The sequence below is a fragment of the Tupaia chinensis genome, unplaced genomic scaffold, assembly GCF_000334495.1.
Source record: "Tupaia chinensis unplaced genomic scaffold, TupChi_1.0 Scaffold000566_1, whole genome shotgun sequence".
NCBI classification, from domain to species: domain Eukaryota; kingdom Metazoa; phylum Chordata; class Mammalia; order Scandentia; family Tupaiidae; genus Tupaia; species Tupaia belangeri.
In genome coordinates this window covers 1,239,011-1,245,351 of record NW_006160079.1, presented here as the reverse complement: position 1 = coordinate 1,245,351, position 6,341 = coordinate 1,239,011, and the positions used below count along the sequence as shown (strand labels likewise).

The window sequence follows — 6,341 nt, the reverse complement described above, 5'->3', positions numbered from 1 at the left end:
TCATCTTAAAAAGTGCTTCTTCCCAAGAAATTGAGCTTTTCTATCAACTGTGCTTGATCAAATAGGAGAATTGAGTCCATAAAACAGATTCATTGCAAACTTGATATGTAAGTCATAGACATCAGTAAAGAATTTCCTTATTCCATCTTCTTACTTTCCATCATGGAACATAATGTCTCATATGCCCTGTAGTGACAAATGCAGACAGAAACCACTCACTCATCCACATTTTTCAAGTACATGTTCTACAGCCACATGTTCTCCTCTACAATGTCTAGAGCAGTATGAGCTATGAACTGGGTCACGTGATGATCATCTATGAATTCCATTTTTTCAGCTGTCAAAAACTCCTTTTCAAAAACTGAATTATCATGGTGGCCAACAAATTACAAGGTAAAATCTTCCAGAATTTGCCTTCTCTACCTAGCTCCTGCAGGGAAACACAGGCAATGGAAACTCTCAGTCAGTTCCCCTTGGAGAGACCCATGCTTCAACCAAGACCCTTAGAATAGTATTGCAAGGGACCAGCAGGTGGTGTGGTGGTTAAGGTGCTGGACACTCCCACATGGTCAACCAGGGTTCGAGTCCTGAATCTGGTGGCTTGCTTTCTCACTTCCTCTTTCTCTCATTCTCACCTTCTGTCTCTGTCTGGTCAAACTAAAAAATAAATAAATAAACAAATGAATAAAATAAAATAAATAATTATTTTAAAAAAATAGAATAGTACTGCAAGACCTCTGTTGATGCCCTCCATTCTCCATTCTCCTCTTGGGATTTTGGGCACATTTGCACACACACACCAAGCATGAGCTTTAAGCTGCTGGATCCATTATGTGGCCATCCCCCCGTGGGGTGATTTCTCATTTTCTGTCTCTCTGGCGAGCACATGTGCCCTATAGCAAAAACCTCTCTTGAAAAAAAATCCTCTTGGGATTTTGGGAACGCACACACACATACATGCCCAGTATGAGTTTTAAGCTGCCAGGTTCGGGCCTTGAACTACAGTCAACTACGTGGGAGTCCAGCACTGTAACCATTATGCCATCTGCTGGTCCTGAGGAATCTCCATGTCGTTTTCCACAGTAGCCATACAAATTTACATTCCCATCAACAGTGTAGGAGGGTTCCCTTTTCACCACAACCTTGCCAGCACTTGTTCTTTATCTTTTAGATCATAGCTATTCTAACTGGGGTTAAGTGGTATTTCATTGTGGTTTTGATTTGCATTTTCTTTATGATACTAGACATCGAATATTTGTTTATATGCTTTTGGGCCATTTTGATATCTTCCTTAGAGAGCTGTCTGTTCAGCTCATTGGCCGATTTTAAAAATTAGATTATTCACATTTTTTTGAATGAAATTTTTGCTATAGGGGGCATGTGCTCACCAGAGAGACACAGAGAGAAAGAAAGACAGAGAGAGAGAAATTACCCCCCCACCCCAGAGGGGATGGTCATGCTACAATCCCTTCTTCATTCTCCTCTTGGGATTTGGGGCATGCATGCACACATGCCTAGTGTAAGTTTTAAGCAGCCGGGTCCAGGACTTGAACTGTGGTTGACTACATGGTGTTATATCAGGAACAGGCCAAGGAACATGAAGCCAAATGTTGAAAGGGATAGGAAAGAAGTTTATTGAGAGGTGAAACTCTGCCACAGTGACCAGACAATGAACTAAGGGTCTGGTGCCCCTCAGCAGGGCAGCAGTGTTTTTATACAGGCAAGTAAACAAGTTGCATAATGTACACCTGACAGAGGGGTTGCTAGGTACTCAACTGCAATGGTAGGGTCATAAGTGCATATACCTCAGAAGAATGGCTTGTGTCTAGGAGACACAGCCACACCCTTGTTTCTGTTTGACTCTCAGTGCTGGTTGCCTAGGCTGACATTAAGATGGCTGCCAATACAGAGAAAATGGAGGGGCAGGCAGTTGTCAGGATAAACTCAACAAATGGGAGTTCAGTGACGTAACCATTATGCCATCTGCTGGTCCCTGATTATTCATAATTTTGCAGGTGAGCTGCTTGTATTTCCTATATATTCTAGGTATCAGCCCCTTATCTGTACCATTTGCAAATATTTTCTCCCATTTTATGGGTGGTCTCTTCACTGTAATTATTATTTCCATTGCTGTGCAGAAGCTTTTAGTTTGATGTAATCCCACTTGTCTATTTTTAGAAGTTTCCTGTGCTTTAGGGGTCTTATTTAATAAATCTTTACTTACTCTAATGTCTCCAAGTGTTTCCCTTGTATTTTCTACCAGTAGTTTTATAGTTCGAGGCTTTACTTTTAGATCTTTGGTTCATTTTGAGTTGACTTTTGTTAATGGTGAGTGATAAGGATCCAATTTCATTTTTCAGCACATAGCTATCTAGTTCTTCCAGAATCATTTGCTGAAGAAACTTTCTCTTCCCTACTGGATTGTCTTGTGTCCTTTGTCAAAAACCAGTTGGAGGACCAGCGGTTAGCATAATGGCTATGTTGCTGAACTCCCATGTAGTCGACCACGGTTCGAGTCCCGGGCCTGGTGGCTTAAACTCATGCTGGGTGAGTGTGCATGCATGCATGCCCAAGATCTCAAGAGGAAAATGGAGGAGAAGGGATTGTGGCATGGCCACCCCCCCTGGGGAGTGATTTCTCACTTTCTCTTTGTCTCTCTCTGTCTTTCTGGCAAGCGCACATGCCCTATAGCAAAAACCTCTCCAAAAAAAAAAAAAAATCAGTTGGCTGGCTTAGGGCAAGCAGGTGGTATGGTGGTTAAGGTGCTGAACAGACCCACATGGCCAACCATGGTTACATTCTCAGACCTCGTGGCTTGCTTTCTCACTTTCCCCCTCTCACTCTCTTTGGTTGAATTAAAATAAATGAATGAATAAATAAAATTAAATAATTAGTTTTTAAAGTCAGTTGCCTGTATGTTTTGGCATTTATTTCTGGATTCTCTATTCTTTTCCATTGGTTTATGCATCTGTTTTTATTCCAGTGGCATGTTGTTTTGATTATCGCAGCTTTGTAATATATTTTAAGGTTGGGTAGTGAGATGCCTCCTACTTTATTCTTTTTTTTAATTTATTTTTATTTTTTATCATTATTTTTTAATTTTAATTTATCTGTACATTTTTCCACATTTACTTTACATATCAAAAAAATTTTTAACTCATAATCCATAGTCCTTGACAGTAAACAGCTTTCAAAATTTCAAAATATTTCTTATAATTTTGCATAATTTTGTTTGTGACTCTATAACAACAGAAAGAATATGGTTTTAAATATTTTTGAGAAAATATCTGCATGTGAACTACTCAAATTGTCAAAAAGCAAATGCCCAGCACACTAGTCACACATAAACCTTCTCAATTCAGCCCTGCCCAAATGTATTCTGTGATATACCATCTGCTAGCAAAGACTAGTCTCTTTTTCTTCCTTCAAAATTTTTCTCAAGGTAATTTTCTGGTGTGATTGTTCTTTTGCAATCTCTACTGATTACAATGCTGGGCTGGAAAAGTCCAGGTTATTTTACTTTATCAATTCTTCCATGTATCTTCTCTAATCCTCTCTGCCAGGCAGAACTATTTATGGTACCAGGCCATCTTTCTAGGAGCTTCTGTTAGATTAATTTAGATCCACCTTAGTTCCATAGTTTTCTGATTAATCTTTAGATATGACATTCCAGTCAAAGCCTTGTCCAATAATGAGTATTTTCGATTTCTGAATCAACACAACAAGCATTATTGTACTTAAGCAAATAACCCTTCTCCCACAAAACAAGAATATTCCCAAATATTTTCCAATTCCAGAGGGATCAGGAAGGAAGACAAGTTTATGTTTCCATTTAAAGAAACAAACAAGAAAAATATTTTAATATATTGCTAAACCTATCAAAAACTGAAAAGAAAGTATTTAAATTGGGAAAACAAAGCATAGTAAAAAAAATCAGTAATGTTTTACTCAAAAGTCATAAAATTCTATTTCGCCAGTTTAGTCTTATGTTCAAACTCTCCTCTGTTGAATATGCAGTGTTTCTGTGGTCCAATCTTTCATTTAAATCCTGGAAGTTAACATTCTACATTGTTACTGATATTTCTTGTCCCTAGCATTAAATCTGTCGTTTTCTTGGTTGCCTTTTGTTCTCTTATTTCTGTATGTATCTTTAGTTTTCCTGGTTGAGCAATCCTTTCAAAACTTCTTTAAGAGTGGGTCTGATACTGGCAAATTCTTTCAGGTCTTGTTTATCTGAGAATGTTTTTATTCTTTCTTTCCATATGAAAGATAATCTTGCTGGGTATAGTATTCTTGCTTAAAACTGTTTTCACTTAACACTTTGAATATATTTTCCCATTCTTTCCTTGCTAACAATGTTTCTGATGAAATGTCTGAGGTTAGCCTGATAGGATAACCTTTATAAGTAATCTGATGTTTCTCCCTTGCCAATTTTAGTATCTTGTCTTTGTCTGTAGATTTGACCAGTCTGGCTATGACGTGCCTTGGAGAAGATCTTCTTGGGTTGATTCTATTAGGAGTCCTTTGCATTCCTTGGGTCTGGATATTTGAATGCCTCTTTAGATTTGGAAAGTTTTCTTCCAAGATTTCATGGAATAGATTATCAAAGCCTTTATCAGTTTCTTCTCCTTCTGGGATACCAATTATCTGGATGTTTGGGCGCTTAATGCTATCTAGTATTTCTCATATAGTATTCTATTTTTGGGGGGTTGTTTTCTGTTTTTTTTGTTGTTGTTTTTTCTACTCAGAGGTTTTGCTTTCAACATCTGAGATTCAATTTTCTACATGGACTAATCTGCTTTTAATACTTTCAAGAGACATTTTGATTTCCTGAAGGGCAGCCTTCATCTCTAATAGCTCCATTTGATTCTTTTTTTATGGTATGTATTTCCTCTTTCAGATCCTGAAAGAACTTTAACACCTCCTGGAATTCATTGTCTTTTTTCTCCTTCATCTTCTGGAGTTCATTATCTCTCAGCTCTTGCATCTTGTTTAGTTTTGTCAATATGAATATTCTGAAGTCTTGATCAGACATTTCCACGAATTCTACTGTACTGTTTGTAGATGATGAGGTATTGTTTTTTTCTCTTATGGGAGAGACATTTTCTTGGTTTCTCAAGTTTCTTGTATGTCTGCAGCCGAATGTTTGGGCGTTTAATGCTGTCTAGTATTTCTCGTATAGTATTCATATTTTTGGGTGTTATTTTCTCAGGTTTTTTTTTTTTTTGATGTTTTTTCTAGACCAGAGGATTTACCTTCAACATACGAGATTCAATTTTCTGCATGGACTAATCTGATTTTAATATTTTCGAGGGATGTTTTGATTTTCTAAAGGGCAACCTTCATCTCTAATAGCTCTATTTGATTCTTTTTCATGGTGTGTATTTCCTCTTTCAGATCATGAAAGAAATTCAACACCTCCTGGAACTCATTGTCTCTTTTCTCCAGCATCTTCTGGAGTTCATTATCTCTCAGCTCTTGTATCTCGTTTAGATCATTAAGTTTTGTCAATATGAATATTCTGAAGTCTTTATCAGACATTTCCAAGAATTCTACTGTACTGTTTGTAGATTATGTGATATTGTTCTTTTCCCTTATGGGAGAGACATTTTCTTGGTTTCTCATGTTTCTTATACCTCTGTGGTTGTTTCTGCTCATTCTGTGACAAAAATCTTTCCTCCACAGTGCTTGTTTGAATATTTTGAGAGTGTAGGAGGTGGGTTTAGAGGTGGCTTCCCTGAACATTCCAGAACACACCTTAGCTTTAAAATGGCTTCTTCTCAAAATATTTTGGGAGTCTAGGAGGTGGGTTTAGAGCATGGCTTCCCTGAACACACTAGGGCACACCTCAGCTTTAAAAATCCTACTTTATTCTTTTTACACAGTATTGCCTTGGTGATATGAAGCCTTTTTATGATTCCAGAGTTTATATGATTTTTTTAAAAAAAATTTGTGAAGAATGTTACCAGTAATTTGATTGGAATCTCATTAAATTCATAAATTAATCATAGTAGAATTGACATTTTGATCATATTGTTTCTTTCTATCCAAGAACAAGGGATGTCTTTCCAGTCTTTTGTATCAATTTCTTTCTTTCAGTTTTTCAGAATTTTTCTTGTGAATTCTTTCACCTCTTTGGTTAGGTTTATTCCTAGGTCATTTTTGTGTGTGTGTGTGGGTATTACAAATGACATTGCTTTCTTTAATTCTGTCACAGTCTGTTCATTATTGGTGTATAAAAATGCTATATATTTTTGTATATTGATTTTTATATTCTGCCATTATACTGAATTTATTAATCACTTCTAAGAGTTTTCTTTTTTTTTTTTTGAGAGGTTTTT

General features: G+C 36.8%; 1 pseudogene; it reads right to left on the bottom strand.

The window, feature by feature from the left end:
* On the bottom strand, positions 1 to 5,285 carry LOC102478931 (trafficking protein particle complex subunit 2-like; annotated as a pseudogene).
* Positions 5,286 to 6,341: the final 1,056 nt, after the last annotated feature.